General features: G+C 36.8%; 1 protein-coding gene across 1 annotated transcript in view; it reads left to right on the forward strand.

Moving 5' to 3' along the window:
* Kiaa0825 (KIAA0825 ortholog) overlaps positions 1 to 25,162 on the forward strand; it is a 404,739-nt gene that overhangs the window by 39,136 nt on the left and 340,441 nt on the right. The gene's annotated exons all lie outside the window — the stretch shown is intronic.

Here is a 25,162-nt window from a genome sequence, read left to right on the forward strand (position 1 = left end):
TGTATATATATATATATATATTAGAAGAGCATGAACTTTACTGTATTATATCTTCCAAAGCCAAAACAGTATTACTTAATAGTAGTTGTTGAAAGTTGGTTTAATTTACATTAACTAAAATTAGAAGTCCAACAATTACATTTTAGTTAGCCAGTTATAAATATTAATCATAAAATATTTTTTATTGCTTAGGAGGTATAGTACTTTATAAATCATTTAAAAAATCTCTTTTATATTATAACATATGAAAAACTATGGCTTAAAATTCCTAATTTTATTCAAAATATTAAATAATAAAGAAAAGAAAATATAACACTAAAATGAACTTTCTTGTTATGGTTTTAATTTTGCACCAGTGGAGAAAAATCAAAATAAATTGTGATTGTTTTATTATCAGCCACTAAACTTTAAATAATTTTTATTTCTGAAACAGTTCCTAAACTATATTATTTAAGTGTTTGAAAATTTTCCATTGGTGAATTGTCAGTTGACATTTTCCATATACTGTATAGTTCACATATCTTTGTTAACAAAATACCAGAAGACCAAATTAAGGTGATAGATTTATTTTCAAGTAAGTTAATATCCTCCCAAAATTCCAGTCTTTTCTTTAGATGCTAACTCACACTGTGTAACAGATGAGTCAGTTAGGAGATGACAGTGACAGTGTGGTCATCTAATTCAATAGCACTGTGGGTTTGCACTGTGCAAATACTTCCATCTCATTGTTAACATGTAATTTTGAGGTGCATTTCATGCCTGTGCTTGCTTTCTAAAAGTATTGTTTTTGTGTACAAAACCTTTGTCTGGGCTAAATACAGTTTATAATGGAAGATAAGGTCATCCAGTTGAAAGTATGTATAAATTGCTGATGAGTCTTAGGCTGCTATAGAGACAAAGTATGTGTGCCCACTTTAATACTAGATTTGGAAATATTTCCCACAAACCTAATTACATTGTTCAGTTACCTGAGCTTTCATAGTAATCACTTCAATATGAATGCTTTCCATATATTAGGCGCTGTGCTGAGGGTGGCCTAGTCTTTCTCAACCCAGTTTTACATACAAAAATAAAAGCTTACATTAACTCGCTCTGGGTTATTTGGATTCAGTCTGGATTCATATCCACACTGAGGATTTGTATCCAGTTTGTTTGTTTGTGTGTGTGTGTGTTTTATATAAACCTGTTTTCAACTACCAAAATATTGGATTGTGTCTCAAAGTGTAGAATTAAATGTTTTGTCATCAGTTATAGAAATTTCCAATTTTCCTGAGGAGGACCACCTGAAAATAATTTAGTTCAGTTGTATTGACTGTGTGTCAAATGATTCATTTAGCAGAACCCATATTTAAGTTTCTGAGCCAGATACTGAGTTAGTAAGAAAACCAATAAGTTGTTACTAACATATGAGAAGCATCCAGTACCTTAATAGACCAGTCATGGTTTTGTTTTTTCCTAGAACACAATTGTTTTGATCCAATGACAAAATGTTGTTTATTAACAAATTACAACTTTGAGAAGCAATAGTAATTTATATTCCTTTTGGGACAAAATCTGGAATGGCTGAATGGGAAAGTATTATCTTTAATATAATTATATATCTTTGTGACTATAGAAATTTCTTATGTCAAAATTTACTGGTTCAAATAGGGACTTATATTATCTTACTTAATTCTAACCACCTGACAAGCTGGTTGCCATTAGTATCTCCATTAAGCAATGGGAAAACTGAATGGAGAGTTTAAATAATAGCCTCAAGGTCACAAGTGAATTCTGATTAGTATCTGTCTGACTTCAGATTCCTTACACTGTGACTACACTCTTCTGACTAAAGAGCATGCCTCTGAATTGTCTGTATTCTTCTCCTTGTCAGTGTGAATACTGTTTCACTCTTCTCCACGTTCTTCTCATTTGAAAAGAACACAACTGCAATCTGAAATCCTTTTGTTTCCTCTTTTGCAGTCTACTAATTTATCTTGAGCTTTGTGTGTCTGTTGTCTACACAAATACCTCCAGGTCCTTTATGAGTTAAGATAGTTTGGACCTACTGAGTTTCTAATTGTCTCTGATTTTATGTTGAGATTGCACATTCTTCCTACTGTAGTCTGTGAACCATATCTATTACTTGACCATTAAAGAAATGATTGCTGTTAGTCATGATGTGTAAGACTTTACTCATGTGAGTTCATTTAATCTTTTGAACAGTTCTTCATATTTTATATGGGGAAGCCGAGACCAGGATAAGTAACATTCTCACAGCTGCACCGCTACTAAGTCACAGAAAGGACAGGACCTTCCTTGGTTTTATAGTGACTCCTTCCCTCTCTCTCCCTCCCTTTTTTCTGTTTTTTGTTTGTTTTTCGGTACTGGAGATAAACACAGGGTTTTGCACATATTAGGCAAATAGGAGGTACATATTAGGTCCTGGTGTATTACCTTGATATACCACAAACCCATCTGTCAAAAGCAGCATGAAACACTGTAACTCTTATGTAAAACTTAATTATTTGCCAAACACTTAATATTTTGTCTTGATTTTCAAAATCCTGGTTCTGTATACTACTCAGTAAGTATTCTTCCTTTTCCTCTTTATTGGCAATGGTTGCTAGCTGACTTATGATTGGGTTTTGCCTCAGAGCTGATGAGATGTGGTCTCTGCTGTGCTGACCTGTTTGCTGTATGCTGGCCTTTCTTGAAGTAGTGTTCATGGAGGTAGCCCAGAGTGATATTTGGTTGTAAGCAACCCAGCTGTGTGTGCGTGTGCACACACACACGTATATACATCCACCTATGTATACATGTAATGTATGTATATACATTCATCTACTACACACATATACACTCAGACACATGTATATGAATGTATTATATATGTGTGTGTGTACATATATATATATGTGTGTGTGTGTATGCATGCATGCACACAACAATCTCTCTGTTCCGTTTTTTTTGTGATAAGGTGCAAGACAGGCATTATTTTTACTTGTATATAAGCTTATCCCTAGAGTTAATTCATCATCTAGATGTTCTTTGGTAAACCCCAGAAAGCCAGTTGAATGGCTTATGCCTATAATTCTAAAATCCAGAAGGCTGAGGCCAGTCTGAGATACATTATATAGCAAGACTCTTTCAAAAAACAAACCAAAAACAGTAGTGCCGATTTGTGGTCTGGGTTGCTAGGAAAGCAAAAGTTCAAGGCCAGTGTGGAAAACTTAACCCTGCCTATAAGCAAACAAACAAACAAATAGGACAGTATCAGTAGCAGAGGGCTTGTCTACCAGGAGCAAAGCCCTAGGTTCTGTCTACAGTTCCACAAAACTAGGAGGCAAACAAAATGAACCTGCAGGGCAAAAAAGGCCCTTCTGGAAGGCAAAGGGATGATACAGTTTTAGACAAGACACGTTTGTGAAGTAAGCCAATAAAAGCCACCCTACATCGTTAACAGTCCTATGCCTTCAATGGCTGTGACCAAGAAAGGCTGAAGTTTGTGTATGTGAGCACAGAAACCACAGGCTGGAAGAAGTTAGCTGAGTGCTGTTCCACAGGAACAGTGAGGAGCTCCGTGCCCAATTACCCTAACAGTTCTCCACAACTAGAAGGTACAAGTGTAAATAACACAAAATGGTAAATGAGGCACAATAACAGCAGCAATGCCTATTAAGTATTCAGGTTTTTGTTGTTGTTGTTTGTGGGTTTTTTGTTGTTTGTTTTTTTGTTGTTTGTTTTTTGTTTTTGTTTCTTTTTTAGTAGCCTTCCAGGGTTTTTATTTGTATTTGGTTGTTATACTACCATTTTGAGTACTGATAAATTATATTGTTAATGAGCACTTGTCCCCCAATTGTTTTATATCATAGTTGCTATTTTCAGGGGAAACATTACTTCGTGTTAAGAATGTGAAAAATGCAGTTTGATTATAGGTCAGCTTTTCTGGCTTTGATAGACTGATGCAATCCCTTGCTTTGTAACCTTTGCTAAGTCATTTACCTTTGGAATCTTTTACAATCTGGCATTAGATAATATCTAAGGATCCTTTGAAGTCTAAACTTCCTGGTTCTACAGTACGAGTGTAGGCCTACAGTTTGACACCAAGAATAACCGAATTTGTTCTCTCTATGGACAGAGATGCCTTAACTGTCTAAGTATATGGCTTTGCGTGCCAATGTAAAAGATGCAAAAGCCTCCTGTAATATCTCTCTCTGGGAGAGCTGTTTTGCCTTAAGCAATAGGAAAACTGCCATTGTCATGTGCTTGTATTTGTTATAGGAGGGAGGGTGGGAAGATGAGTGGACAATAAGCAAAAATAAAGAGCAGACTTTACCCATCTAGCTTACATATTAAAGTATTCCTAGTAATTTATTATTTTTTTTACTTCCCTTTTATCTCATAACCATATTTGTTTCATGTTTAGTCTTAAGTGGTTTTTTAGTGGGAGGATTTTTGAACAGGTAATTGAAAATTAGGACCACATACAAGACTTAGGCATACAGTTATTACTCTGTATTGTTGATTAGAAAGGATTCGGTATGCCTAAATCCATATAAGGCTCAAGTGCATATGTCTTTTCTCTGGCATTATTTAAATCAGACAAGGCAGGGATTAATAGTGATGTTTGTTTTGCCCACAGAAGAGCCAGCTGTTTTCTGCAAGGGTACAGATAGTAGGCAAGGATGGTACTTTCTCACGATCTGAACTGTATGAATTCCTCTATGATAAAAAGTAATTCCTCAGAATTAGGCCCTGTAAAGCACAAAATAGTGACCTTAGGTCACTGATGTAGCTCAGAGAGCATGAGACTGGAGCAGGCATATCCCTAGGACTTGGTTAAGGGTTTCATAAACTCTTCCTAAGTCATCTCAAATAATCTTTTAGCTTGTAAATGAAGTAAAAGTGATGGGTTTGTTCCTACCATGTCTGGGTTTACGTGGCATACTCAGTACCGTCTTCAGCTTTCTGGAATATTTCCATCTGGCTGTACCATCAGCAGAACAAGAGAGGATTATTTTCCTCTTGAGGGCATTCATACACCAGCCTCATTCCCTTCTATACTGCTTGTTTCTCCACAATAGGCTTTTACCAAGGAACCAATCTGCAGGCAAGGGATATAGACTTAAATCTACTTGTCTGTATTTACCCTTTTTAGAGACTACAGGATCAAATGTGATCTCCATGAGATTTATAGTAGGGTTTTTTTTTTTTTTAAATGTTCAAAGTCATTGGCTGTTCTAATTCTTCAGTTTTGTTTGTTTTTGAGACAGGATTTTTCTGCGTAGTCCTGGCTGTCCTGGAACTTGCTCTGTAGACCAGGTTGGCCTTGAATTCAGAGAGCTGCATACCTTTGCCTTCTAAGTGCTGGGATTAAAGGCATGTGCCACCACTGCCTGGTTTAATTTTTCAGTTTTGAGAAAACACAAATAACTTAGAATGCATTTTATAGAAAATGCTAGAATGAAATATGAGATTTCCAGAATACAGATGCAAGATTGTATTTTTTTTCCCTTTGATCATCTTTCTTTTTCTCAATGCCATACCTGTCTACAAATATGTAAAGTCACTCATAGGGAAAACACTTTCTGTGTGTTTTTATCCTACCATGTGCAACACTAACCACTTTCTGAATTAATAGAACATTTGATTCTTAGGCCATCCCTGAGTTGTTGAGTATTACCATGTTTCTTAGATACAGATCCTAAGATTTTAGCATGTTAATTACTGATAATATTCAAAAACATTATGACAAAGCTGATCCTCTTAACTACTATGAGTCCTTGTCCTTTATTAAATGAGTTGATTTGTATAACAGAATATTTTTAAAATGTGAAGATAGTTTTTATTTTAACTACTTAGTATGCACTGGTTTGGGGAGATCAAACTTTTTATTAATATAATGTACATCCATTTCTCTACATACAAAATTCACATTGTTTAATTTTGGAACTATGATAGTAGTGATGTGCCAAGTCACCCTACCAGGTTTTATATTTGTAAATTATCTAGAAAGAAAAAATTCAAAGTTTTGCATTAAAAGGAAAGTATTACTTTTAATTGTTTTATTTACTATATTAACAGTGTCTGGATGGAGAATATAATTTTATTCCAAGAAATGCAAATAGACAATTATGTTTGAGAGTCAATCCATACTTTTAGCTAAAAGTAACTGATATATTTAAATAGTTGAGATAATTTGTTGCCAGTTTTGAAATTAATTTTGTCACTGATGAATTAACGACACCATTAGTTAACATTATGTTTATAGAAGGCTTGAACATTTTTTGTTTCTTTATTTGACTCATTTTTGCTGCACTACCACCCAGAAAGTACAGTGTTCAGCAATTCCAAACAATGTTTTGTGGATAAAAAATGTTCGATTTTGCAATACTACTAAACTCAGAAGTGAAACTTCCTCCTAAGATATCTAAAAGCTTTTTTTAAATTAAGTTTTTCATTTAAATTAAAAACAATCTTATTTTACTTAACAATCCCAGTTCCTTCTACCTCCTGTCCATGCTCCCATTCCCACTCCCTGCCCATCTCCCACGCCACCCCTCATCCATTCCTCAGAGAAGGTAAGGATCTTCAAAGTCTGCCACATCATGTGGGGCAGGGCCGAGGCCCTCCCTACTCTATCTATGCCGAGATAGTATCCCTCCATGGGGAATGGGCTCGAAAAGCCGGTTCATTTACTAGGAATAAATATTGTTTCCACTACCAGAGGCCCCATAGACTGCCCAAGCATCCCAACTGACACCCTTGTTTCTGGGGTCTAGTTCTCTCTTACTCGGGGTCTCCAACTGTCAGTCTGGAGTCTGTGAGCTCCCACTTGCTCAGGTCAGCTTCTTATGAAGCAGAGTTTTATTAGACAAACAGTTCTTACCCTAAGGAAATGCTAATTTTGGAAAAGATTCAACATATACAGCCATGATGGGAAGTGTGTGTTGTGTTTGGGTAGAGGGTGATAAAATGAGTTATATTTCTTAGTCTCCAGAAACTTTTGTTTTCTGATGTATGGATTCTAAATTTCTGATCTGATTTTCTCTACTTAGTGTTTTCAGGCCTCTCAATGTTGTACAGACAGAAGGACTAGGTGGGCAGACAGTACTTTAGTAATAAAGAAAGTGGGTATAAAGTGAATTGCAGTAATAGGAATGCCCTTGTTGAACAAAAGTGTTGAAGCACTAAATTTCCTTCAGATTTCAATCATTCTCTCCCTCTTTGTAACACTTGATTGTTCTTCCTAATGGTAGAAAAACAGCTTTACCTACTACATTTTAAAATTATGATGTTCTATAAATACTATAAATAGAAGATCAAAAATGACTCAGTGCCTTGATTTCTTATGGAGTCATATCACATTCTGAAATTTGTATACTGTATTACAATAGAATATATTTCTAAAAAATAAAAGTCACTTTATTGTAATGAACTTACAAATAAAAAAAAATTACACCACTAGATTAATATAGCCACTCAAACACCCAAACCCAAGTCTATAGAGTTAAATGAGCTTCACCTAGAATTTTACAATTTTGCTATGAATTATATTTTTATACTCATATCAACCACACAGAAAGCCAAAATCAAAACCAAATAATCAACAAACCAAACCACAAGAGAACTCTGAGAGTTAAGACTAGAAACACAATCAACTTCCATGCCTTGTGTGTTCTTGACCAATATTCTGTCCTTCCACACAACCTGATATCACCCTTTCCTCGCCTTTCTATGTGTTGTGCTATACCTGAAGGGACTCTGGACATCTGCAGTGTTGCAAGCATGGCCTGGCAGGCCTTGCCCTTCTCCCCAATTACCCCTCAATTCACTCTGTCTTGCTCAAAACCATTAGATTACATTCCAAAAGCTAGACACCCAGGCCTACTCCCGTGGTTGCCTGCTTCCTCTTTCTGAGGCTGACTACCAAGGTCTAGCCTTAAGTATTGAAGTCTACACATTGGAGCCTTCTTTGGCTTACCTAATTAACCTGCCCAATTAAAGTTAAAGCCCCCATCCTAACACAGGGTTTCATCTTGTACCTTTATAAATTGCCATTTTCCTATGTGCAGGGTCTGTCTCCCTTCTATCCAGAGGCAGTCCTTTGTCCCTCAGGGACGGATTTCTCTGCCCCCTCTCCCTTGGTCCTTTCCCCTTCTCCCTGGTCCTGTTATGCCCTTCTTTGTCTCATATTCCCTGGCCTCTGTCCTTCTGGCACAAATACATCTCCTTTGTGCTGAGAACTTGGACTTGAGGGTGCTGAGCTGATATTTTCCCTTTCAGTACCCACAGGGACATTTGGCCATACATATGTGTACACTATAGACTAGGGTCTACATACATATGAGGGCCTTATGCAGCCTTCTTCTTCTTCTTTTTTCTTCTTTCTGATTTGGGTGATGATCTTAATACAATACATTTATTCTAAGTTCCTGAATCCTCTAATTTACTGATTTCATTTTTCTTCAGAGATGAGCATTTCTCCAGTTTATAAATGGATGAGTTCTCACCGTTTGTTGAGGAGCATCTAGGTTTGTTCCACTTTGCTTTTTCACATAGATATAGGGTGCATAGACCTCTGTGGCAGAGCATGGGTTTTCTGACCTGAACTAAAATGCTGCAAAGGCTAAAATACTGTGGGATTTGCTCTTGATTTTCTTGCTAGGAAATCTTGCTAGGACTGTGCCCCACCACTGAACAGCCCTGCCATTACCACCAGGCTTCAGGTCTAGTACTAAGGTTCAGAAAAGCCTCATTTTAGCTTGGAGAAATAATATCTGTTTAAAAATATGAGTAACACATTTAAGAGCAGAATGAAGATAATTGAAAACAATCATTTGAATGAAAATTCAAATAAAATTATTCACAAAGTGAGTTAACTGATTTATTTTTTTTTAGCCATTCTGTGTTAAGCAAAGAATGTGGACAAGTACATTTGAGTCTGTTGCAAGCCAGAAAGCCTTGCTCTGTAGAACTGAGTTGCCAAGGCATATGGAAACTCATAGAGCCTCTTCAGTTTCCTCCACTCTCTTAAAATTATCTATTCTTTTGCGCTCTAATTTGTGAATGTAATGGTTAGTGTAGATTCTTAGTTCTGTTGTTTTATGTTACATTGTTCACAGTCATAAATCCCTCAATGAGCACATGTCTCCCCCCACCCCCCAGGGAACCATTTATTATCTGTGTTAAATATTGTTGACTTAACATTTCATGTTTTAAGAAAGTGATTCTGGTTTTTATAGTAACAACCAGTGGTTAATACCATGAAAAAAATTTAAGTTAATGTTAGAGAAGAAAATACAATAAGCGCACAAATCAACATTTCTTTTTTTGTAATGAAATCATTTTAACTGTGGCCTGAGATTTTTAGTAACTGCCCTTCCATAGCAGTCTCCATCATGAAAATCACATCGGTAGAGTATACATAAGGTTACAAGATTTCTGTTGTAGTTACGGATAAGTATGAAAGTCTTGGGCCATCAGTATCATACCTGTGAAGTCAAATATTTGACATAAAACAGACGTACCTGAAAAGCAGTTGTCACCAAACATCTTCAGATACTTATTTTTAGCTTAGAAAATGTCTTAGCCCATCCAGATTACAAGCACAAGTAGATAACAAAAACACCATAAACATGAGGTGGGATTGGGAGATCTTAACCAAAAAAAAAATTGTATACGTTTCAGAGGCTAGTGACTGAAATAAAGGGTCAGCAGATGTGATGTCTACTGAGGTTTCTTCTGGTTCTTATGGAGAAAGGGGTAAAGAACTCTCTGGGGTCTCTTGTATAAGGACAATAGTCCTGCACATATTGGCATGGTCCTGGAATTACCATCAAAACTTCTCCCTCCAAATACTATCACCTTTTGTGGGCTGAGGGGTTGTGGATGCAAGCTTTGACCTCACAGTGGGAAAATCGACTGCTGAAAAGCTTGTCTAAAATGGCATTTTCTGAGGTGGAGTGACCGATCTCTGCATGGAAGTTTACAAAGGCTAAGCAACTGCTGGTTATACTGAGTTAAGGACCCAGCCTTTTTTCCACTTGGCAAGCTCAGGAATGAGAAATAATGTTAAGCTTTGTGCAAAATGTTCAAGCATCTCCAAGGATTTCCAGTCAGAAAAACTTAAAACATAATTACACTCTTTGTGTTTGCTCATATATTTTAAATTTACTACTGGTCTTATGAGGATTTTGATGATTATACTACCTAAACGGAGGTCTAAATTCACACAGGTACAAACATGAAAAGTTGTGTCAAATTGTAGACTACTGTATGCTGTCTCAATCCAAAGCTCAACTGAGCAGCACTTGTTGACAACTTCTTCCCAGAATGAAATTTCAACACAAGAGTATCATTTATTTACTCCACTACTAGTTGAAATCTCTTGTATAATCACACAGATAAGCTCAGAATAGCAGGTAAATCCACATTTCAGATGGGGCTCTACTATGGCCATTGGAATTCTGTGATGTAAGGGAATGCATATGACTAAATAATTTGAAGTTTGTTTAGGTTCCTGTAACATGGTCATGCCAAACTGACTTAAGAATAAATGTTATTATTTTGTCCTCCAAGGCAGAAAAACTTGAAGCTTAAATTTTAGTGGTCATATTTTTGTTATCCAAAGGGATAATGCAGTGTGGTTATTGGCTTGTACACTTGGTTTGTGAGTAATCACTCCTGAAAAAAAAGAATTACCTCTAAACATTATGATATTTGACAGAGAAGTGATATTTTAAAGATGTTTTAATTCTGCCTTTTATCTTCTTACTCCAAAGTACACAGAAACCAATTATGCTGCTAATATTCTTCTTCTGATGCAATAAGGCAGTAATCATTCAACTACTTAAGAACTGAATTCTTTGAATGGCATTGTTCATAATCATGATCAGACTTGCTATAAAATTCATGGGACTAGTGAGTGGAGCCTAGAACTTGAAATGGAATAAAATGACACAGCAGCTATAGATTCTTAAGATGTAATAACCAAAGTCAAGTGTAGAATTAAAATGTGAAATATAAAAATGAGAAAATCCTTGCTTGAATTTATGAACAGGATATGACAGCACAGACTTCATTGAAACTTTGCAAGCCTGGAGAGGCTTGCGTTCCTTTTATAATCCCTCATTATTTGGATATATACAAATTTTACTATGTTTTGCTATGTTGAATGAAAGCCGATATTTCACATTTTTTTCCCTCTTTATAGGACTTAAAAGCAACAAAGGGAAAAGCATAGGTGTGCTATGTTTTCAGGGAAGGTATTTTTAGAGACTTGAGTTACAGAAGAATACGTCCTTTGACATTTATGTCTTTATGTTTTTTAAAGAATAAAGTTTTTTAGGCTTACAGCTCAAAAAGGGGAAACATAGTGGCAGGTGGCTGGAACAGGAAGCTGTGAGATCACATCCCCAGCCATATGTAGGAAGCACAGAGTGTGAGCTGGAGTGGAGCAAGGCTGTCAGTTCTCACAGTCCACTCCAAGAGATGTATTTCCTACAGTAAGAATCTGCTTCTTAAAGTTAGTGCCATAACATCTGCAAACAGCATCATCAGCTGGGGACCAAGTGTTCAAATCTGTAAGCCTATGTTACTTATTCAGTCCACCACAAGAATAATGTTTCATGTATTGCTTTTTTTCAGCATCATTTTCAATAGGAATAAGGGAGAATAAAAATGTAATTATCAATAGGGAGTAACTAAAATGAATAATCCATACATTTTTACTATATAAATGAAAAAGAGTAAAAGTGTGATGGACACGTGGAAAGATAAGATGTCCATCACACATTTAATTTTTTTTCTGTTTTTATTTTATAGAAAGTAGATTTTTTAAAATTGATACATTCTGATTGTTGTTTGCCCTTCCCAAACTACTCGAATTTCTTCTCCACCTCTACCCCCATTTGGATCCAAATTCTTGCTAAAACTAACATGTAAAGAATAACTAAATAAAATAAGGTAAAAACAAGCACATCAGAATAGGACAATAGAAACACACAGAAGAAAAGGAGACAAAGAAAAACCACAGGAAACATACACTCATGTAGCAATCCCATAAAAGCACATATTTTAAAACAGGGCTAATACATTTGAAATTAATGATTATTAAGATACAAACCAATGTGAGTTTGATTTTAATACTTTGTAATTTTTTAAAAGTATAGCCTGAGGTTTGTGGCACACAAAAGCATACAGAATCGGACAGGTGTTTAAAGACATCCCAGCCCGGCCCGACAGGCTTGTGTCGTCATATCCTCTGTGAGGCTTTGAGTGCTCTTTAAGCTTCTGTCATTTTCAATCAGCAGAGAGTACATGTGATCAGTATATCTGATAAACTTGTCAAGGCCTCTTTAAAGCAGGATTCCCCAACCTATTCAAGTCTGACCTCGCTGTTTCATTCCAAGTATCGTCTTGATAAGACACAGCTATGTCACGGGCAGCTGTGTGTCAGTTCTGTCTACAACTAATTTGTGCAGGAAAAAATTAAATCAGGAGGTAAATTATTTCATGATTGCTCATTCCCAATAGAGTTGGGTATCATTCTGAAGAAAATATCAAATAATTGGTTTCAGGCCGTGTCAGACACATGCAATTCCCTTCTCTAATGGCTGTGTGTGGTAGCACCAGGCCTCAAGGGTCAGCAAGGAGCTGGAAATAGCTTAGTGCCAGGCACTGCAATAGAGAGACGAAGCACATAGGAAATGAAGTGGCAGTAAGTGCAATCCATAGGGGAAATGTGCTTCACTTGGAGTTTAATGTATTGGCTCAGAATCTGGCAGGATGCCATGAAGCAATTGTTTACCTTTTTGGCAGCATCTGCATCTGTTCTGTTTTGTAAACATCACTTAACTCTCTGGAATCAATAACAACTGCTAGGGGATTTCCCACCCACCCCCCTTTCATATTCTTTAACAAATGCACACTGCAAACAATGTTTACCTTAGATTAACAAGGAAGAGACATTAACAGGGTCAAAGGGATTTGGTTGGGAGTATTTTATAGCTGCTTGGGTCTACAATAATTATAACTGTGTGATTTGAATATATTTTGTAACCTATCTAAATTAAACTGTTAAAAAATGCTAGCATGCCTTAATGAAGATGATTTTTTTTATAATTATCTAAGTACTGAGTCTAGAAAACTGTTGGTATTATTCGCAATAATTTGGTTCTGCAATATTGGGTATTACAGCTGTTGTGCAGAAATATTAAGTTGCCTTTGCAATTTTAGGAAATTAGTGGTTATATTTAGCTGTTTAATGTTTAAAACATACAGTTAGCAAAGAAAGAAAAGAAGAACAAGGAGAGAGAGAGAGAGAGAGAGAGAGAGAGAGAGAGAGAGAACTATACACCTTTTTAGGTCAATTTGTGACTAGTGCCTAGAAGTGAAATAATATACTGTTGGCAAATACAGGGTGCATACAGAATGGCTTTTAAGTTCACTGTGTAAAAAACGAAAAAATAATAAATATATAAAAATGTTCACTGTATTCAGCAGAGATGGAGAGGATAGATGCTGTCATAAATGCAGGGTGGCTACAGTAACTGTGGAGTCATGTCAAAGTGGTATCACCAAGGTCAGAGGAAAATATTGCTACTAATAATGATGCATTTCCCCAATCTCTACTTGGCAAACTATTCCCTTCATTTCCAAGTTCACATTTGGTACAAATCCTTGCTTTTATTTTATGCAACTACTTTCATATCTGATATAGCCTTATTCAGATTTTAGATTTTTCATTTCTTTTTATTTGTATGATAAATATTAAACCTTAGACTTTTATTGTTTTTAAGATTTTTTTTTTTGGTTTATACCTTGATGGTCATTTTGCTTTGTTTGTTCTGTTTTTTTTTTTTTTGTTGTTTGTTTTGTTTTTAATCACACTGTGAGTGTAAATGCAGGCCGTCCTTGTATTTGCAGTCATCCTCCTGCATCAGCCTCCAAAGCTGGACTCCATCACGGCCTGCCACAATGGGCTCCCATTCTCTTTTTAAATACAAGATTAAATCTTTGAATGGATTATTATTAACCACAATTAAAATTTTGAAACTATTTGATAAAGTCAATAAACGAATATCTGCTTTCTCTTGTCATAAATATTTTGTATGTGTACACATGTGTACAAATTTGTAAATTTTTTCCCCAAAAATATTTTTTCAACAATTTTTCAGTGCTACAAGTCAAACCCTTGGCCTTTCAATTACTATGTATGTGTGTGTGTATGTATGTATGTATGTATGTGTGTGTGTATGTATGTGTGTATATATGTTTGTATTTATATATGTGGGGGGTGCTTGTGTGTGTGCATTCTACATCTCCAGCCCTCTCTGGGTTTTCTTAACAATTTTTTTATATCCAAATTATTATTTTTGCTACTTTGGTAGCTTATATTTCTTATAAGCAATTTAAGTAGAATAATGTTTGAGAATGTGTCCTCCTTCAGTTGAAATGATATAGGACTTTGGGTACATGTTCTTGTTGTGTATATAATCAGTTATTTGCCTTCTGTTGTTGTGTTACAAATTAGTTACTATGAACATGCAGCCTCAAAATCTGTGTGTATTTTATTTTAGGCCTTTCATCATCATAATCACAGTCCACAAATTTTAACATAAATTTTTACTGGTTCATCTGAATGAAGAGTAGGAGAGTAGGAAGGTACTGTCCTTTATAAGTGTCATTTATCCACAGAGAACCTACTTATTGATATAACCCACAATAACATTTCAGGACTCAGTACAAATGAAATGATATTAGGAGTCTGGGGTGGTGGCTTAGACCGTCAAGTGTTTCTAAATCGTGCATGTGAAAACAAGGGTATAGGACCCATGCTTATAACAGCAGCCCTGGAAACATGACATGAGGGTCCCTTGGGGCATGCTAGCTTGGCAGTACGGCCTAATGGTTGGACATGAGGGCTGGTAAGAGACCTGACTCAAAAGTAAGGATGACGGAGATGGAAGAAAACACCCAATGTAACCTCTGGCCATCATGCTCACTTGTAAAAGCATGTGAACACACACAGACACATGAACACATACATACACATATATAAACAAAAGAAGTAACCTTTATCATTATTATATTCACTCATACCCAGACATGAAAAGAAAGTGTGTTTTAACAGAAAGGTGTTTTTATTCTTTTATTATTTCTTCAAATGGAAAAAGCATGAACAAATCTTAGAAACTAACTTTGATCTTTTGTAATGGCTTCCCTTGTCAATGGGAAGTAACTGATGCTGATATTATCCATACAAATTTAAGATTTAATCTCCTTATCCACCTTAATATCTTATAGGAATGCATATCTTACTTTTGTTACTAGATATTAAATATAATACCTAACTTTAATCATGTAATATACAAGCTTAAAGCTGCAGGATTGAACTTTTCATATCACAGGTCAAAATGTTTAAGTTTTAAAAATAACCAAGGTGTCTATGTTATGTTAGCAGTAAAGTTAACTATCTCCAACAGTGCCTTAAAACAGTTGAGTGGTTAACAGAGGGTAGCCTGATAGACTATGCACTCCTGAGGCATGTGGGTATTATTCTATGGATCATAAGCCAGTAGGAAAAGTGATTGTTAGAGGCAGCGTTTTGCTGGAGTAGGTCAAGGCAATGGTTGTTATTCCCTTACAAAGGGGAAATTAAGTGTTCATTAACAAGCTATGCAGTGTGCAATAGTAAGAGCATAAGGAATGTCTTCCAATGGGAATAATGCTACTTGGGGGCAATAGTTAACACAGTTAATTGATGGTAAATAACCGAAATATTTGCTATATACCAAAAGTAGTTAAATATTGTAAGACTGAGTTATTCAACATTATAACAAAGACTTCTGAATTTCAATCCTATAGTAAAATTAGAACATTCTGGTACATTATTATTATAATTGATGCATGATTAGTTAAATGCAGTATGTGTCATTAATTTTCTTTAAGAACTTTACCTTTTCCTCCTTTTTTAACTTAGGATGAATCATTAAAAGATATGTAACAGTCTTTACACTAATTTTAAAATTTGACATAGCTGTCAAGTGAAAATAGTTGTATTTTCTTATGTTGGAGAGTTTAATCTTTATTGGTGAAATGATGGCACTTACATATTTTACGTTCTTAGTTGTTACACAATAATCTTTATTAAATCTTGAAAATGTGGCTGAGTATGGTGGCTCATGCCTGTAATCCCAGTGAGGCGGGAGGATTACTTTAAATTTAATACTAGTTTGTGATACATAGTGACTTTCAGGCCAGCCCGAGGTACAGAATAAAACACTTTCTTAAAATAGAGCAGAAAATAAGCAGAGAAAATGACATTCAGGTATAAGTTGGTATTTCCGTGAAATTAGATAGATGATTAGATAAATAATAGATAGGAATAAGTAGATAAAATATAAAGATGATGATGGTAAAAGATAGATGATAGATATTAATATCTTAAGGTATATGGACATAATGCTAAATATCACCTTTAATAATTTTTTTTTTTTACAATTAGTGTTTCTAATAAGAAAACTCTTGTTCAAGATTTGTGGTTTCTCTTTGGAAAAGTAGATTTGTATGTTTTAAACAAGAGAATTTACACATTGTGAGATTAAAATCTTGTCTTCCTGTTGGAACACTGACAAAACTAAGAATGTTTATTCATTCTTTGGTATCATTTGCTCCATTCTGACATGGAAATAAAGGAGGATAGCCTTTTATTTAGTTTAGTGTCAGTCCTTTTGAGTATCCTAGAGTACAAGTGAATGTCAAGCACATCTGTCCCACTTGGTAGAAGTGTTAGTCAACAAACAGCTGTCAACAGCTATGCATGCTCTGGATTGCTTGTTTGATGGGAGGGAGAAGATAGAGTGACCTTACAGCCATGTGTTGTCACTGACCTTCCTCCCATCTGAGAGAAGGTACACAGGACAGTCTTTAGCTCATGCAAAATTCTCCTTTATTGTTTCTGTTACTGCCCATTCTATTACTTATAATAACAAAAGTCTTTGAGGTTCATAGCCTATCTAGTCTCAGGTTCTTGCCTACCCAAGCAGTGGAGCATGAACTCCATCTCATAGGATGGACCTTAATTCCAATTGGTTGGTTACTTCCACAACTTTTGTTTCACTATTGAAACAGCATGACTTTCAGGCAGGTCATCATTGTAGACTGAAGATTTTGTAGCTGGATTGGTAGCTGGATCTTTCTACTCTGGTAGCATGAACAGTACTTTCAGCACTTAGCACTAATTAGTAGGCATGACTCTCTAAGTAGCTTCAGCTCATTTTATCTTTGTTCAGTGAGTTATGTAGCTATTGTCCTTAGCACTAGGGCCTTACCTTCAGATTGTGCAGAGTAACCACTAGTACTGTTCTGCTAAAGAGCATTGCAATTAAATGACACCTACTTGAGTTCTGCTATACCCATAGGTCAGCATCTCACTCAGTCATCATCAGAGAAGCTTCCTCTTGCAGTAGATGAGAACAAACACAGAGACTCACAACTAGACAATGTGCAGAGTGAGAGACCTTGGAACACTAAGTCTTAAATGTAATGTCGCCATCCAGTCCTTCCCTTCATGGCTCAGGGAATTTGGCAGCATAGGAGGTTGAAGATTGTAAGAGCCAGTAGAGATGGGGAACACCAAGGAAACAAGGCAGTTTATACACAACAGGACTGACACATAGTTGAACTCACAGAGACTGTGACAGCATCCACAGGACATACACAGATGTAATCTGCATGAGAGCCTACATAGGTCTGAGCTGCATGAGTTCCAACATTGAGAGGGGAAGTATACACAAACCCCAAATCCCTAACCCAGAAGCTATTTCAAGTTGATAAACACTTGCAAAGGAATAATTAGCTTTCTCCAATGAGGTATCACTTATATAAACCACACTCAAAGGCAGCCACATGCCCAGTGATAGATGGCCAACACAAAAGAAATCCAGTGGTATTTTTGGAAGACTTTTTGTTAAAGCCTTACATGCCTTTTACTTATTTATTATGACTTGGAGTCTTGTGTTTTGTGGTATTTATGTGTGAATATGTGTGTCTCTGCATCTCTATTTGTTTCTTGTGTCCCTTTTTCTTCATTTTTGTCCTATTCTAATTTAGTTTTATCTTCTCTCTCTATGCTTGTTTGTTTTGTAATGAGAGTGAGGAAGAAAGGGTGTGAATTTGGGTGTTGGGAGCTGGGGAGAAGTTGGGAGAAACTAGATGAGGAGAACCATAATCAGAATATATTGTATGAAAAATTATTTTCAACAATAAAGTAAAAGAATCTTTTCTCTGTGGTGCTTCTAATGAAACCCAGTGCCATAGCATATGCTAGGCTTGCAGGCAAAGTCTGCAAGGTCTAGATAATAAAAACCCGAGTCAGATATAGAGGAAAGTGCTGAGAGATGTAGAGAAGGAGCAAGCCACCCCACACCTTACCCTCTTTGCATTGCAGCAGACAAGAGAGTGAGTTCTTGATTCTCCCTTCTTATATCCTCTTTCTGCCCAGCTATCTCACTTCTTGTCTGTCTGTACAGGCCTCCAGACCTCTACGGTTAGTCAGTGGCAAGCTTCATTCTCTGACCTTCAAAGGGGCTTTACTTGTACAAGATATCACCATATCCTCTCCCCTTCCACCCGCCACCCTCTGGCCCCCAAGCTCTCAATTAACTCAGGAGATCTTGTCTTTTTAGGGCTCTGCTAACACTTCCTGTTTTTCTTGAAGTTAGTGCAATTTGCAAGTGCATCTTTACCCATCATTATGGTCCTTGATGCACAGCTTGACATAATCATCTCCCATGGTGCGCTTTTCCATTTCCCTGCCATTTTGAAGTAAAGATCAAAAAGGTTGGTGCTTGTTCAGTAGTAGAGTAATTAACTTGTAGCCAGAAGGCCTTGGGTTCAATCCCCAGCTCAGCCTAAAAGAAGTGTGGAGATGCTTGGTTCTGAGTACACAGACCAGATCCCTAGAACATGTCAAAGACTGGAAGACACAGAGTGAGGTTCCTTCACTTAACAGGGAAACAATGAGCTTCCAAAGCTGTGACAGGGTTTTCCTTCTGAAGTCTCCTCCACAGATGTTGGTGGCTAGAAGGAAGAGTGTTTAAGGCCAGAACCTCTTGTCAGAGGTGGGAATGATACTCTTAGATAATGGAGCAGTACCCAAGGAAAGAGGTAGGGTAGAGGTGGGGCATGCATTCTTATTTGTGTGGCATCTGTGTCTCTATAGAGGCCTTCTCCATCAAAGAGAACTTGAGTTGCATGTTCATGAGAAAGCAGCTGGAACCAAGGGTAGACGGCTCCATTTCGAAAATGTATCACTAATATTTCCGCAGTCTTTCTTCAGATGTACAAAAGGTGGTGAAGATGAATCAGTTGAATGTTTTGAGTGTATTTCCTCAGTATTAGCAAGGGAGAAAAGTGATGAAGTTGATATTCTTTAGATTGTTCTAGAGAATGCTAGCATGAGATTATTTATCCAGGAAGGATATGGGAAGAAAGAGGAAAACTGACATAGTGAAATATGTATTTAAAGCTGCCTGCTTTTTGTCCAGTCTTTATTATTCCATTAAACATGTAAAGATCCATAGGTACAACTGCATTTCTAGTATTTTGCATTGCTTTAAAGTGTTAGAGTAATGTGAAGTACACGTGAAGGGAAGTGATTCCTTCATGATTCCTTCCAACTGATCTCAGTCTCCTGAGTCACCACTGCTAGTAACACTTGCTTCATATTCTAGAAATGTTTAGTTTTTTTCATATAAGAATGATAAATACCTTTGTAACTTTAAAACTGACATCAACCCAGGCATATTTTTCTATACCATGCATCTTTCATTTAATTTGCATGACTGTCTCCCATGCTAGCATAGCTGGTCTGTTCCACAGCACCAAGATATTCACTAATGTATGTGTAGCATAGTACATTTGTATACGACTCCCTTTAGTCTTCTTAGATTTAGGCACACTAAATTTAGAACTATCTTTCTACATAAAAGCAATGCATGCCCACTATCATTAATGATTATATAAATATACACATGTTTATATACTTAAGTATATCTTTTCACCCTAAATTATTTGTATACATTTATATATGAATATGTTTAAGTACAGGTCTTTTTTTACCGTAAATTATTATTATTATTATTATTATTAATGTATATCTATGTATTATGTACTATGTAATATTTATTATTAATGTATATCTATGTTGAAACACGTTTGCCTAGTGTGTCTGCTGAACTCCAAAGAGGAAGTTGGATCTCCTGGAACTGAACTTACAGCTGTTAACCACCAATGTTGGGGCTGGGAATAGAACCCCTGCTTGTCTGGGAGAGTAGCTAGTGTTCTTAACCTCTGAACACTCTCTCCAGCTGCCTATTTCTATTAATCCTAGCATAGTAAAATAATCCAGCAGTATAGCACTTGCTTGCCTACACTTAAACACATGCAGTCTACAATTTCTTATGTGATTATTTTTGTAATTCATTGTATCATTTACCTATTTTTCACCAATTCATAGGGTTTTCTGTATGTGATTTTTTTTTACAGGCTTCAGGTTGTGTTGTATCTATCATAAATCAATCATTTAATTAGCTCTATTTATAATATAAAAATTAGGAGTTTCCCAGGTTTTTTTTCTCTTTATTTTGTAGAGAGTTTCATTCCTTGAAGTGATATTTCTAATGCAGAAAATTTTTGACACATGTAAAGCTAATCCAGGGACTTTTAAACTCTATTCAGAAGCACGGAATTCTTCACAAATGCATGAATTCATTTTAACAGTTCATTAAGTATGATTTTGAAATAAGCACTAAATCGCTGTGCTCTCCTGCCTCCTTCTGGATTATGAAGGCTATTGCTGTCTTTCAACCAAAGAGGCCTGAGCAGAGGATGTTGTGAGGAAGGGTGCCAAACACAGAATACTGTTGATTTCGATGCTTTGCATTCTAGCTTTGCTATTTAGTGATGATGAGACCTTGCATAGATTTCTTTTTTCTCAATGAGTGTCTGATATTTACTCTATATAGAAATGATAATGAAACATATTTCATGATGTCTTAGTGTTAGTATAGATGCCACACATAGTATCTGGTTTTGCTGTTAACTCTATTTAAAGTATAGACCTATATGAATGAATAACTACAGTAATGTATTGACAAGGTATATATTATTGTGGTGTTTACAAACACCACTGTGACAAGCTACTGGATATTTGATATATTTTATATCAAATATATGTTGATCACTCCACTAATCTATGAACTCAGAACCTTACATAGGCTAGGCAGGTACTCTACCACAAATTTGTTACTTATTTTTGTTTTGCTTTTGAGAAGGATTCTCATGTAGCTCAGGCTGGCCTCAAATTTAACTGTGTGGCTGAGGATGACCTTGAACTTCTTATCCTCCTGCCTCCACCTCTGGAGTGTTATATACATGAGCACCATAACTGGTTTTATGCAGAGTTAGAGATTGAACTCAGTACATACATGCTAGTCAAGCACTCTGCCCACTGAGCCACATTGCCAGAGATCTTTATCTTTAAAGTATTGAATGTATTTTTCTAGAAATGCTGTATTTTTTTTTTCAATTTAAAAATGCATACCAGTAGTGAAACAGTCCTCTCTTTTATGCCATAGATGTCACTTGTCTCATGAGCTAAACATTCATTAAAGTTGTTGGTGTGTGTGTGTGTGTGTGTGTGTGTGTGTGTGTGCTCCATTTAGCTCAGCACCAACCAGCTGCTCATATGTTCCTTTGGATTCTGCATAGGCTCTCCAAGGTCAGGAGCAACCAGTGCTCAGCAACAACTCCTTGTCCTTCTTTCCTTCCATCTCCCACATCCTGTGATCAAAAGAAATCACTAAGACTATTAATTTTCATCACCACAGAAGTATTTCCATATTCTCTGTTTCCCTCTATTCCTGCCAATTCAACCTGTATCATCTCTCATCTGAGTTGTTACAACAATTTGCTCTCTAGTTGGATTCCCTGTGCTTTTGTTTTCTTACACGGCATCTGCCCTGAACACTTTACTTCGCAGTTTAAAGCTCTTTGGTGCCTGCTTGTCACAGTTGCCATGGCGCCCCAGGTACACAGTGCTGGAAATAAAGCCACCCTGGCCTGAGCCCCTGCTTTCTTCAACCTCTAGTGTTTCTCTCCATCTCCTGGTTTTCATTATCTGAACTGATAGAAAGGCCTGAGACGATGTGATGGATACCAGCTCCTGTTTTCTCCCTTCTCTTCCTTGCCTAATTCCCTGTGATGCTTTGTGTGTCATTTCTTCTAGGAAGCTTTCTCCAAGCCAGAGCCCCCAATCCCTCTCCCACCGCATCTCCATATGCCTTTCTCAAGGCTTTTAGCATATTCTATTAAAATATCTAATTAGGGGTCTGTCTCCCCATATGGACTCTAAACACCTCAAGGGCAAGTATTATTTATTTTCTCCAGCAACCAATCCACTGACTAACACATGCCAGGAATTCAATGAATATTTTTTAACTGAACAATTTTCATAAAATAAATCAGTATCAGGAGGTCTAATAGTCTACATGGGTAGCCAACTAATCAACTTATTAATTGAGTCCCTACCATTTAAAAAATAGTTTGCCAAGATGAATGGGAATTCCAAAAAGAATAAAATCTTTGCCTCCCATCTAGATCAAGAAATAAAATATGAATATATGAAAGGCTGCCAGGTGTTAAGAAGACAATCAGTTGGAGAATTCTGAAAAGAAAATAATTCAACAGGTAGGGGTCCTTTCTGACTGCAGTCCAGGGTGATCAAGATGAAATAAAACCATTTTAGTTGCAGGGTGAACAGGTCCTGTGGTCTCGGGGAACAGAAAAAGAGAGGGAACATGGTTTGCTGTCCTATAGTGCAGAGAAAGCATGTAGCTCTGAAATTAGATTCCTGTGTCAGGGATGTCTGCAAAGGCAGGGTTAACCCGGAAGGGTCAAGCCTTACTTCTCAAGACTTATGCTTCCTCTCATACTTCATCTAAGCCTCAAGTTCTACCTAAAGCCTCATTCTGGAGCTCAGTCCCATTCTGAAGCGTTCCTCCAACTGCTCCATGGCGATCAATTCTAGCATTTCATTTGGGAGAACATCTTTGTATTACTTTCCCCCAGGAACATGCCCTCTGAGATCCGAGATCAGTATGGTGCTTGATTCTGTGCGGTATCTTTCAACTCTTGCTGAGGATGGGGATGGACACACAGTAACCCACAAAGCAACACAGAGACATGGAGAAGAGTGTAGGACCATATTAGATTAATTACCAAATATTTTGCGTAAAGTCTTAAGTCCATTTGGAATGCAGGGAATGAGAGCAATCTAGAGAAGCCTGGATGAAAATCTCCCTATCAGTGGAAAGAGACTATTTCTTAAACACTATGTAATCACTGCAATCTCTGATCTCTCCGCTCCTAGGGTGCATTCCCCCTGGCATCTTCCTCTTTGTGCCCTACATCTTCCTACTACCTCAGTTCATAATGTTTCAGCAAAGACAGCTGATATGCAAGGGGACAAGGGTTAAGCTCATTATTAAAAGAGGAATGAGCAGAAAGCAAAACAAAACAGAATATATGTGTTGCTGGAGTGTTTTGTCCCGCCAGGTCCCATCACCCTTCTCCACCCCAGATGAACACACAAAGACTTATATTAATTATTAAACTGTTGACCAATGGCTTGGGCTTCTAATTGGCTAGCTCTCTGTAAATTATTAACCCATATCTGTTAATCTATGTATTGCCATGAGGCTGTGGCTTACCTGTAATCCAGCATGTTACTCCTTTGGCAGCATGGCATTTCTAGCCACCACCAGCCTACCCTTTCCAGAATTCTCTTCTTCTCTTAGTCCCATCTCTTAGTCCCTTCTCTTAGTCCTGCATCATTGGCCGAACAGTGTTTTACTCATTAACCAGTAAGAGAAACATATACAGAAGGCCATCCCCCATCATATATACTAGTGAAAGCTGAGCAGGAGTCTTGAAAGGCAGTGTCTGACACCGAAGTGTCAAACAGTGCTGCTGTTACAGGCTTTTGGGCAGAAATGTGGTTGTCATCTCAGCTGTAGCAGCCCTGGGAGAAGGTTGCACGTGTCAGTTCTCAGACGCACCGAACCAAAAGCTCTAGGAGAGAGCATAGCAGTCTGCAGGTTAGGTAGCTCTCCTGCCGATTCTGATACAGAAAATGCTCACTTTTTTATTGTACCATGGAGTGTGGGGCTCAACTACCTTCATTCAAGTCCTGACTGTTGCACAACTTCACTGATCTATCTGACATAAATGCTAAGATTAGTGCTTCCCTCGCAGAGCTGGGAAACAAGTGTAAATGTGTGGGGATGCTTGTAACCGTGTTCGACACATAGTAATTATCCTATAATTTTCTTTTATTAGTATTGCTAGATCTTGGTATTTTAAGAAAGGCTTTCATATAAATGATGATTTGTACATTTTCACTGATTGATGACCAAATATTGCTCATATTTCCCTAAAACAGATCTTTCAGATTTCAAACATTCACAGGAATCAAGTCCCCATGCTTTGCTCTTCACTTGAAGTCTGACTCTGTGACTGGTTTACTCAAAGGTTCTATTTACTGTGTCATTTGATGACCAGCAATTGCTCTGAGCTTTAGTTTCTTCATTACTGTTCCATACTAGTAAGATATGAAAGTTAGAAAGAACATTATATACTGTTTTTACTATATAGCAGTAATTTTAGTTATGAATTTTTTTAGCAATACATTTACACATCAAGTGAAAACTAATTTGTGATTAGTTTTGCATTCTTCTTATTTTTCAGGTTCAAAGTCAAACATATAGTTGTCCTCTGGCCTTTGAAAGTACACACTTTAGGTTTTGTTGGCCATAGGTTTCTATTTCAACTACTCAATGTGCCATTGTCGTTCAGTAGGCACAATAATAATACAATCAGTATCATGTGTTCTAATGAAGCTTGGTCTACACTGAAACTTGAATTTTATATTTTTCAAATGTTTTGAAATATTCTTCTTCTTTAGAGAAAGACTATGGTTAGTGCCTAGGCCATTTCAAAGTGGAATGTGGGCTTGATTATCACAGGGCCTGTAGTGTGTATAGTCTGAGGCATGGCACTTGAAAGTAACCCTTCTCTGCCTTTGGATCTTACTCTGCATCTCTGTCACATGTGG

Source organism: Phodopus roborovskii, unplaced genomic scaffold (genome assembly GCF_943737965.1).
Source record: "Phodopus roborovskii unplaced genomic scaffold, PHOROB, whole genome shotgun sequence".
Lineage (NCBI taxonomy): Eukaryota > Metazoa > Chordata > Mammalia > Rodentia > Cricetidae > Phodopus > Phodopus roborovskii.